At 36.2% G+C, this 12,490-nt stretch overlaps 1 protein-coding gene across 1 annotated transcript in view; it reads right to left on the bottom strand.

The window, feature by feature from the left end:
- LOC113240498 overlaps positions 1 to 11,992 on the bottom strand; it is a 220,763-nt gene extending 208,771 nt beyond the window's left edge. The window contains exon 1 of the mRNA XM_026477822.1: positions 11,840 to 11,992. The gene's annotated coding sequence lies outside the window, so the exon portion shown is untranslated. The remainder of the gene's footprint in view (positions 1 to 11,839) is intronic.
- Positions 11,993 to 12,490: the final 498 nt, after the last annotated feature.

The following is a 12,490-nucleotide window of genomic DNA, read 5'->3' as shown; positions in this document are numbered from 1 at the left end:
GAACCTATTGCAATAAAACGGCAATTTCATACTTTAACCCCTAATACAATGTCCACGGTGCCACGTACGACTATTTTTTTTAATCGGTTTTCGAAATTCGATTTCTACGGTGCTAAACATATATATTTTGACGAAAGTTAAACAAATGCTGCAAAACAATAAACCAAAGAAATAAAATAGAACTGGCCAAGCACCGCATAAATTTTAACCAATCATTTTTTTATAAAGAATTAATTATAGCCCGGTTACAAAACTTTTAGGCCAATTTAACCAATCAGGAGGCAGTATAGAAGCGTCCTAATTGATATTTTTATTAGCAAACATACGACATTCTTTTTTGAAACTAATTGAGTCCTGTGTCAGTATTTTAATATTCATTATATCATAGTTCTGTGTATAGAAGTTTAATGAAATTTTTCAACTCAGTGGCGAGGACCATAGACAACAGAATTTTGATTCAGAATTAAAAAGAGCGCCTTTGTGATATAGTTTATGAAATATAATTGACAGATTTAAAATACAAGAGTAGAAAAAACACGTTATTAATTTCTAGCAACAAAATTAAGCTCTGACTTAAGGTGAATAGCACTAAGTTATCCAATTTTATCACCAATATTAATATAATATATCCCACCTACTTAAACCAAATAAATGATCAATTAGTGATGCGTGTCTTGATTTTTTATAACAATCGAAATTATTTGTGAAGAAGTTTTAATCGTGAATGTGAGCGGGTTCAAAAAAGAAAATTTTGTCTGATTTGGATCGTGATGTTGCGTTTGACAATTTGTGTAACCAAGAATTAATAATTAATATTAATGAAGATTCAAGTGATGATTCCTGTTCATATGGAGAAGAATCCGATGATTCATCATAATAAACAATAAGAATGTATTATTATTATTTATAATCTATTTCATTTCATTGTAATTTATTAGATAGATACCACAATTTGATGACGTCAATGGATTTGCGGCGGCAGACCACTTTCTGAGCTCCTGTACTGATCACTACATTCGTTTTGACAAAGCTAAGCTATAGCGCGGGAGAAGTATTTTGTGCCCCGCAAAATCCGAGACGCTATTGAAATAAGTAGGCGACCAAATTTTAATAGAGACGGAGGCTGGAGCTGGCCACCGACCTGGAAACCGTGTCTTTATCGGTATGCAGCTGCAGATGTTAGTAGTAACGACGTGGTGAGCTCTATGTGCTGGACTGTTCCCGACAACAATTCTACGGACAGCAGTAGCGAAGAAGAGTTCCAGGACGCACTAACGCAACATATCAGCCCCCCGAGTTCCCCACTGCGAACTGCGACATCGGCGCGCGCGCAGAGAGCCGCAGCGCGCAGTGGTAGACGTGACGCGGTCGCGAACGTTGCACTCAACCCCTGATGAAGACCATCGATTATGGTTGAAACTAGTCTGACCGCTTCCGACTACGCGAGTAAGTCCCGTTAACTTTATATTATAAACTTGAATAATCTTCGTTACATAATCATTGACTCGATAAATATCGGAGCTAAAGAGCATGTCTTCACTAAAATAAAAAAAAATTAATAGTCCAGGTAGTATTCCTTTTTTTGTCTATGGATGTATGACAATAATTACAAAACTTCGGAGGCATGCAAATGTCAAAAGTTAAATAAATGGTTAGACGGAGTATAGACAAAATACCATAACATAGAGCTGGAATTCTCTATTTAACTTACCCTAACGGTGCATAGCTCAAACATCATTAAACGATTTCGATATTCTAAAACGGGGTTATGGATTTTTGATGATATCTCAAAAAATGATTTTGTTACATAGTCGTGTTTTGGTTAGCGGTCGGCAGAACACAACAAGCTGCACATTGACGGATCTGGTTCCATTGCACTGGAGGCCATATTCGAACAAAAGTGCTCTTGATATGCTATCGACTGTAGAAACGAGATTGAACATATTTTAAAACTTATAGGTTTTCGTCATCATAATCAATATAGGCCTCTCCCAAAAAAATCAGGCAATTTCCGCAACTTTCATTATTGGTCCACCTTTTGAATGGTTTTCCCCACCGTAAGTCTTCCGGTACGTGGTTGCATCACGAAAATTATCTGTTGGCCACATTCCCCATCTCTTTTACCAAGTTCAAGTCAATGAATGAACAGATCATTTATAGATTCAAGCGTTAATTTGCGGAAATTCATCTTAATAAAAATGGAAGTAAATTACTTTGCCACTTGGCGAACAAAAAATATATTTTGCAAGATTCACTGCGAAGGTCAAATTTTGCAAAGTAACTTTTTGACGTAACGAACAAGTCGTACGCCTGGAGGTAAGCGACACGCCTGTCCATAACAGTTGCAGTGCCGCTCAGAGCTTTAAATCGAAAAGATTTGAGGGGCACTGCTATTGCGACCGTCACCCTGAGACATAAGTTGACAAGTCCCATGTGCCTGTAATTTCACCAGCACCCTTACCCTTCAAAACCGGAATACAATAATGTTCACATAACTGCTTGGCGGCTGAAATAAGTAAGGTGGCAGTACGTCTCTGGACGTACTCTTTCACAAGAGATAGGAGGAGGAGAAGATTTGGGTCTATTCAAGGCTGAGTGTATCGCCGACAGTGCAAGCTCTCAGAGAAGTGTTTCATTTACATTACAATCCTTGTACAGCCACAGCATTCGGTTCCGCACGATTGCACATGACGGGCAACGTTATTTTCATCTCTCGAAGCGCGTGCTTAACTTTCTTTTTCCTCGTAGCGAGCTTGGTGTCATTAGTCAGATCTAGTAGGCTATTATAGCGTAGGTTATTTCGATTTTGTATGAAAGTGATGTATCTGTTACGTGGTAACTATTAAGTAATCTGTGACAGGACGAAGACATTATAGCCTGGTAGTAAGCGACGCGTCTATCCAAAGTTGTTGCACTGCTATTACGTCCGTCACCCTGAGACATAAGTTGCCAAGTCCCATGTGCCTGTAATTTCAAAGCACACTTCAAAACCGGAACGCAACAATGCTCACATTATTGCTTGGTGGCAGAAAAACTTAGCGGTACTTCCCAGAATGAACTCTTTCATAAGGACCTCCACGACTACCTAAAGCTGCTCTTATATACTACACAACTACAGTCAGAAACACCTCCTCAAAAATATACTTCACTCGTGTTTCGCCTCTGTACGAGTCATCCTCAGGAGTTGTTGATTGCTCGACTCTAGGGATGCACATTACTATTTGATTTTTATGAAGATCGATTCAATTGAATACGACCTAGCGAATTTTTTATTCGATTAATTTCATTGCGATTTTTAAGCGAATCGATTCGAAATTAAGGCAAATAAAATCGTCTAGATCGTATTCATAATATAAACAAACGTCTCATCTTATTAATGATTTCGTCAAGTACAGAAACGGAAAATAAAGAAGAGGACAATGCTTTAAACATTAAGTCATGTGATATTATTATTAAAAAGTTTAGTTAGATATAAAGGATTAGCATCTGTGAAAAGCAAAAAATAAATTATTATTATTATGGTAATTAAATCATGTAATAAAGGTGTTTAATTATCAAAACGATTACAAATTTTCAAAACGATTTTTGTGAAATCCATTCAAGAGCATACGATCCGGTCCGTGGATCGATTCAGAGGTATATGATCCGTTATGAGTTCTAGGAAATACACACACAGTCAAACACATACGTGCACATGCACACGGGCACACATTCACGGATTTTCTTTATATAAATCAATTTTTTATTTTTCTTTCTGTGGATATTTAAATTTTAGATTTGCATAAAAAAAATAAAAAATCTTTAACATTCTTGTGAAGTCTACTTAGGAAGAGAGGGGTCTCCTAACACAGATATTTATATACTTAAAAGGAGTATAGTTGCCAATAATCTACTTTGTATACTTTAATTAAGAATAAAACATTTTTATATTTTGTGTATACAATCCAAAAAATCGATTCAAAGTAAAAAATTGTGCATCTCTACTCGGCACTCGGCATTCGGCAAAATGTTAATTTTACCCACCCTCCATTATATTAAAATATTATTTTGCACGATTTAACATTCACTGGGTTCGCGGAGATATTTTACTAATTACTATAATTACAGATTTCTTACCACTGTTTGACTTATTATTATTAGACTGGAGCCAGAGAGGGTAGACAGATATGTCTGCTTTTGCAATTTTTTTTAGTATTCAACTCTTCAATATTAAGTCTTTTCTTATAATAATATCAAGTGACGGGACGAACGAGTCGTGCGCCTGGTGGTAAGCTACACGTCTGTCCATAACAGTTGCAGCGCCACTCAGAGCTTTAAATCGCAAAGGTCTGAGTGGCACTGCCACTGCGCCTGTCACTCTGAGACATAAGTTGACTAGTCCCATGTACCTGTAATTTCACCAGTGTCCTTACTCTTCCAAACCGGAACGAAGTATTGCTGAAATAGGTAAGGCAGTACTTCCCTGGACGAACTCTTCCACAAGGAGCTCTACTGCTACAAAATAGTATAGAGTGGTACTACGATGTCGTAGTCATTAATTGATGTTTCTTTCGACTCGTTTTTATTTATAATTTTAGATCATCGAGTAAATAATATAATTTCAATACTAAGTTGCTGATGAAATGAAATAAGAACTAAGTTATTTCTAAGGTAGATGTAATAAAGCAACAATAATTATTAGTGATGGAATAAATGAATGCTATCACTACCATTCCACTAACACTCTACCGGGAATCAACTACCATTGCAAACAGATTTTAGCAAATTATATAGTGTGGCCGCAGTGGAGATGAAGTAAAGACGAGAAAATATAATGAATAACTGTATTCAATTCCCACAAAGGTATTGCTTAAAGATAAACTCAATAATTTTAAGAACGTCCGAGGTTAGGTACGTTAGGTCTAAAAGTACTTATCGTAAAATAATAATTTTGACAGCGGTCACATTCTAATGCACGGGGGCAAATGCGTTGACCTTTTTTATGAAAAATAAGTGGGCATTTGACCTCCATCTCACATGATGGAAAGTGACGATGAGGTCGAGGATGTAGCATGCACACCTAAATAATGCCTATTCACTCTCGCCTTGAACAGGTCCAAGTTATACCCTCGGGGAACAAGTCTGCAGGCATGGAATTCCACTACCGAGCCGCTCGCCATACAAATGTGGAAGCGAAACGCTTCGTGTGAATCCGGGGAATATCCACAACATAGGGATGGAACCCCTGGCCATCTCTGGTCTCCCGATGATGGAAAGGGGAAGGCGGAATCAAATTATGCAATTCCATCGCACACTCTCCGTGATTTAACCTGTAGAATACCGATAAGCAGGCAACTTTACGGCGGTGTTCAAGGCTCTGCAGCTTCGCCTCTACTAGTTCCGAGTCACCTATAAGCCTCTTAGCACGCTTCTCTATTGAATCCAAGGTGGTCATTACGAATTATTAATTACTGTAACCGATGTTACAGTAATTCGCATTACCTGGATACATAACAAGCAGAATAACAAATGTTATTTACATAATTGTTATTTACAATAACAAATCCTATTTATAAAACCCTATAATTGAAATATAATCTCACTTCATCAATAAGCAGACTTGAGGCCTGTTCTTAAGTGGCGAAACTACCTCAGGTCAAATTCAAATTTTTCCCGTATTAATACAGTTCATTTTGCTTGGGTCGAGTGGCAGGGACACTGGTATTATTTCAGAATTAATTTTATTACAGACGAAATTATAAAAATCATTGGTATCCAACGTCTTCAGCATATCTGGTCGATGCTCTCCCGACTAAACTTCGGAACGAACCAGCAGTCACGACGAATTTTTCTATATGCTTGTTGTAGATCTTTTTTTAATGACTTTATCTTTTTTTTGCCGTATTAATGAATTTTCCTGTGTTCGATCTTTGTATTATGACAAACTAGTTGAATCATTTCACAAAAAAATTGAATATTATAAATAAATAAATATTAGACAATATCACATACGTTGCTTTGATTCCAAAGTAAGTAGCTAAAGCACTTGTGTTGTGGAAATCGGAAACAACGACGGCACCACAAACACCCAGAGACAATACAGAAAAGTTAGTTTTTTACACTGACCCGGCCGGGGATCGAACCCGGTGTGCAAGCCATTCGAACACGGAGCCCGTCACATGGTAGTAAAATATCGTGATAATTAATAAATTTCATGTAGTAAAATTACTAGTTTACCCAATCATTCAGAAGCAAACTTAGATGTATCGTGTTCTTAGGTTTTCGCGATTGTTACACATAGGAAATGAAACTATTTTTCCGGATTTAAATCGCGTATATTTGTTTTTTCAAACAAACCGACGACGTTTCGGGCCCTTTACAGGTCCCATGGTCACGGTTGACTGAGGTGGTACAGTCTTCAACCAGTTATGTCTAATATTAATGCAAACCACCCTATTTTTTCACTATACCTACAATAGTTATTAATTAAATACCTTATTTTTAATTTTACAAAGAAAACATTCCAATTTACGCTACATTAAGTTTTACAAATTATTTTATTGAATTAATTTTTTATTAAGTTTAATTTATTATTAAGTATTAATAGAAATTAGAATAAACTAAAACATATTAATTAGTACTGCAGTCTTATGTCTGTTTGGGATTTTTCATTAGAAACGTCGGTTTGTTTGAAAAAACAAATATACGCGATTTAAATCCGGAAAAATAGTTTCATTTCCTAAACTTAGATGTGTTACGACGCTTTGTTTTACAGCCATTATATTTAATAGCAAAAAAATGTATTGTACAATATATTAACACATAAAAAGATACAAAAACTGTGACTCAAGAGACAATTTTATTATAAGAAAAAAGTTAAGGATCCTGCAAACTGCTTAGATATAATTAGGAGAGAAACATTTTAAGGGTGCTCGCTCGTTAACTGCCAAGATGTTGCTATAAAAAATCCTGCTCGTCGGGTACTCAAAGAGTGTTCAGAGCTCATAGAGTGGTCACCGAAATTATTCAGCGAATGGAAATGGACTTTTTGTTCAATATCGTTAGGTTTCATGAATATTTTAAGGAATTCTGAATAGTAAAGAATAGGGTTGTTTTATAGAACACTATTTTATACCGACGTCAAAAAGAAGGGGGTTCTTAATTCAACTGTATCTTTTTTTTGACATTTGTAAATCGATTTCAACAATTCTTTTTCTAATTCTTTTGTTGGAAAAAGGTAGATCCCAAACTTTCCACCACTAAGCGTAGCAAATTGGGGGGTGAATTCGGTTTATTAGATTTCCGTTATAATAAAGAAAAATAAATAACACAATTGCAACAAACAACTTGTTTGTTTATATATAATAAGCCGGTATTTAATAAACACGGCTGTGAGTCCACGGGAGTGAAATTCCCTGCCTGCAGACTTGTCCCCCGAATGCTATAACTTGAACCGTTTGAAGGCGACAGTGAATAGGCATCCTCGACCTCATTGTCACTTTCCATCAGGTAAAATGGAGGTCAGGAACACGTGCAAATTACAACATGAAAGAAAAAAACGTGAAATTACAGGCACATGTGACTTGTCAATTTATGTGTCAGGGTGTCGGGCGCAGTGGCAGTGCCACAGATGTTTGTGATTTCAGGCTCTTAGTGACACTGCAATTGTTAGGGACAGGCGTGTCGCTTCCTACCAAGTACACGTCTTGTTCGTCCCGTCAATTACTATTATAAAAAAAAAACTTTTTAATACAATACATAAGTCTGATATTTTATAAATACATTTCCATTATAACCAATAATTCTAGCTACGTCACCGTTTGCCTTCTATCTTGGCTTGTACTTTACTAATTGGCTTTTAACAACTCTCGAGCTCCTTGTGAAAGAGTGCGTCCAGAGAAGTACTGCCACCTTACCTATTTCTGCCGCCAAGCAGTAATATGAGCGTTATTGCGTATCGGTTTTGAAGAGTAACCCCCTGTTTACATTGTAGTGCACGTTTTTTTGCAGTATAAATCTTACCGACTAAACAGTGGCACATACACTAAACATAGAACCTTTCACACGGTGTTAGTCCTGCAAAAAAACGCACACAACTCTATACGTTTATCGAATACGCAAATTAATGCATCTCTTTTACATTGCGCGAAGTCGTACCTTTTTTATGAAATAGTCACCGAACAAGCGGCGTCTAGGAATGAAGTATCTTTTGGAATGCATAATTTTATTAATACAAAATGACCGGCATTTGGTTCAATGGTCCGTTTTTTTCATCATTTCTCCGATTTTCGTACAATTTTTCAAATGTGTTCTTGGCGCATTAGATGAACCCAATACCTTCTGTTCTTCCGGCGGTAAAGCCATTGGGTCTTCTATGTCAATATAAAAGTGCAACAAAACGTGGAAACGTGTTCTCATTGCGATTGCTGTGTGAATACTGCGGCTATCCGTTTTTTAAACGCATGAAAATATATCGTGTGAACACCCCGCTGTTTATCCGTTTATAATCGAATACATGATAAATCGTGCAGTCCAATGCCGTGTGAACGAAGGCTAAGGGTGCTGGTGCAAACTACAAGTGCTAGTTTTCTTGTAACAACTGGTCATTGTAATTCTATTGGAACGTCTCTCAGATTATATTGCAAGTATGATAATATTTGTTACTCTGCTAATATTTAATGACATGTATTTAAGAAGCAAGTATAACTGGTTGAAAGGCAAGCTTTCAACGGCCGGCGGAATTTTCATGCATGAAGACTTATTTTTATAAATAGCGCCTAAATTTTACAAGGAGTAATTATTTTAATGGTTGATTTTGCCATACTCCAATTGAAGGCGTTTTTCTCTCAATATACTTTAAGCAGTGAGCACCGATTTTTATTACATCCTGTGTTAAGTCTCGTATAGTGGCGAACTAGGGGATGAATCTGATTTTGAGCACTTTGCGGTATCCGATTTCAATAAAACTTGGCAAATAGATGTAAATTCACGAACTTTTGAGGTGGGTTTTTTAGTACCTTGTACCGAGATTATGTTTATTTAGTGATTGATTCTCTTTCTCCGAGACATAAAATAAATTAATCTATCGATATTTTAATCTATTCTGAGCTACGCAAAAAAAATTGATTTGTATAAATTAAGTTTGATAGTTTCATGTTGGACCTCAAAACTAAGACAAATGAGCTTATTTTTAAAACTATGTAAAAGTTTATTATATTTGCATACTAATTGCAATATAATTTCATCTGAAAACATAATTGGTTTCTGCTTTTTCATATACTAACCTAACCTAACCTACTGAATTGAGGGCGCAACGAAGCAACCAAGATTTAACAGGAGATCTATATCAAAAGATATACTGGTTATAAATATCATCAATCGTTAAAAGAAAAGACTAATGATAAAAAAGAGAATCAATTATTATTTTTGAATACCAAAAATTATCTTATTATAACATCCAAGAGACGGGACGAACAAGTCGTGCACCTGATGGTAAGTTACACGCAAGTAAGTATGCTTAACCATAACAATAATGTTACCTTGAATGTAGTTCATTTATAATTTATCCGTAGATCAACTAATATAGATGGAACAATTAATATAGGATCAAATAATACCAGCCCAAACTTAATTGCAGTGGCAGTTGAGTCTATAAAGAGTGTCAGTGGAGTACGGCATTTTGCTTTGGGGTAATGCCGCCGATATCAATAGAATCTTTGTCCTGCAGAAACGTGCAGTTAGGGCAATTTACAATCTGGGCCCCAGAGTATCTTTGAGAGATAAGTTTAAGGAAATTAACATTCTTACACTAGCCTCACAGTACATTTATGGAAATGTAATTTATGTTAAAAGGAATAGTAATTTATTTATGAAAAATAGTGACAGACATAACATTAATACGAGAAATAGAAATAAACTAGCTTTTCTTGATAGTCGTCTTCACAAAGTCAAAAAATCATTTAAGGGGCAATCTATACGCTTCTATAACAAGATTCCGGTTGATATACAAAATTTGCCTTTCACGAGGTTTAAAACTATAGTGAAACAAAAACTTTATACTAAAGGTTATTATACAACTTCTGCGTACTTGGATGACAAAAATCCGTGGTAGTAACCCGTTTAGCTCATGGAGGTAGCCTCGATCTCTGATGTTTCAAATAAAAAAAAAAAATATTGTAAATGTTATTTACAAAGAGCAACCCCTAGAGTTTCTTGCTTATTCTTCTCAGGGGAATCTGCCTTACGAATGAGCGGTAGAGTTTAACTATTTTGACGATTTTAAGTGTACTAATGCTTACCTATGAAAGATTATTTTGAATTTGAATTTGAATTTGGAGTGACACTGATGGCATTCATTCGTTCAATCGTGGTTCAATCACTGTGATTGCCGTTGCCTTGCTAAACCTACAATGGAAATTAATACGCATAACCTAATTTTTATCTTATTTAGTCAGCAATTTAGTCTCAAAATGAAATATATATAATAATAACAGACCATTGAAGAGCAGAATACCAAAAAATTGCAATAACAGTTGCAAGTTTTAGCAGCAGTCGAGCGGCTTGTGATAGAGTTCGTTCAGGGAATTACTGCTACCTTACCTATTTCTGCCGCCGAGCAGTAATATGAGCTATACTGAGTTCCGCTTATAAAGGACGTGCTGGTGAATTTACAGGCACATGGAACTTGCCGACTTTTATTCTCAGACTGACTCAGATCTTTGTGAATCAAAACACGAAGTGGCACTGCATCTGTCACGGACAGACGTGTCGCTTATCACCAGGCGCACGACTTGTTTATCCCGTTACTTGAATATGCATATTTATGTGAATTATTCTATAAATGCAAAGCCAAACTTTGGGTCACAACCCGTTTAAATGGGATCCACACCATGCCATTAACATCTCATGTACCCCCAATTGCTTTTTTCGCAGGATGTTGTGAGCTCCTGGAAGTGATATTGACTACTTTGGGAATTATCGATTGTCTCAGGGTGACGCACACGTGCCCGTCCATGCAAGGTAGTGCTCAAAACTCAAATTTCTAAATGTGGGTATTAAAAAAATATAGATCTATGTTAGCGTAGTCGTAATTAAGTACCATACCACGCGTAAAAATACTGAGTCGTTAACTACTGACAGTTGTTGAATGCATCAGCTCAAAGTTTGCTCTGACGTGAGTTTAAGTCTAATCTTTGGGCATTTATTTCTTACGTTTGATATTAAAATCGATTTAAGTGAGTAGAGTATCCTAACATTTTTATAAGCTTATCGGTATCTGATATAAGGCTAATAAATTGTAATTTTTGATACACTTCACAACTGACAGTAGTTAGCGATTGAATATTTTTACGCGTGATGTGGTACTTATTACAACTACGCACAAATGTCCACATTTTAAACTTTGAGTTTTGAGCATTAGCTGTGGATGTGCCCTTCAGATCTTTGCGAATTAAAGCTCTGAGTGGCACTGCAACTGTTATGGACAGGCGTGTTTCTTGCCACCAGGTCCCGTCGCTTGATATCATAAAAAAATATACATTTTTCCATATTTATATCTTCCGATTAAACAAATTAATTAAGTATATAAACTTTACATTTAATCTGTAAATAGGTGTATTCCCTCAGCGGAGGCTTCACATTACCAGGGGTAGAGTTTGTAATTTAATTAGTACTCAAAAGTTTCGGAACAAGAGAGACCGCATTTTATCAGGTCGACCATTGAAATTTGTACTGACACCGTACTTACAACGTTATCAGGCAAATAAAAGGAATCGTAAAACTTTTGTTTAACACGGGTCGAAACCTTCGACTTAATCTTGAAACACGTTAAATAATTATTGCGTAATTATCGTTGTATTACCTTCGTATGGGTAGTCGTCGATGTTATCCAAATCACATTGCATGCTAAATATTTTGAAGTCCCGATTATCACATATGCGTTCGTTTGTTTACGTATATATGGCTTCGTACTTTGGGAGAGGGCCGTCGACGACGTGCGGCCGACGTCGGCGGCGCGCGAGAACTGAACACCGAGCCTGCCAAGGTTGTGGTGAACGCTACGGTCATATTATGCTACGAATAAAATGCTACGCCGGTTCGCTAACTCGCGAGGTATTGTTTTAATTACTTGTGCACAATCCTACCATATGGAAATTTTACCATCATCGATATACGGTTCATTACAAGACGTAAATTACAATTTTTTGTTATTTATATATAATTGACAGCTAAAATATTTTAATATCATCAACAGTTATTTGGTGTTAATATTAGATTTAATATAAACTTGCATGCTGTTACCAGCTACGTATGAAAATCTATTGTGTTATAAATATATTACATCTTTGCAAACCACACTTACTACGAATAAAATTAATCATATTATGTCACGAAAGTCATAAAAATAATACGAACTACATTAAACAAATTCGCTTCTTGCCCGTAGACCACCTGTCTGGTTCACCTGGGTGGACCACGGGCAATTATTACATCCCGTGATTTACCTCAAAGT

Source organism: Hyposmocoma kahamanoa, unplaced genomic scaffold (assembly GCF_003589595.1).
Source record: "Hyposmocoma kahamanoa isolate Upper Pololo Valley unplaced genomic scaffold, ASM358959v1 144, whole genome shotgun sequence".
Taxonomy (NCBI): Eukaryota; Metazoa; Arthropoda; class Insecta; order Lepidoptera; family Cosmopterigidae; genus Hyposmocoma; species Hyposmocoma kahamanoa.
This window is presented reverse-complemented; position numbering and strand designations above follow the sequence as displayed.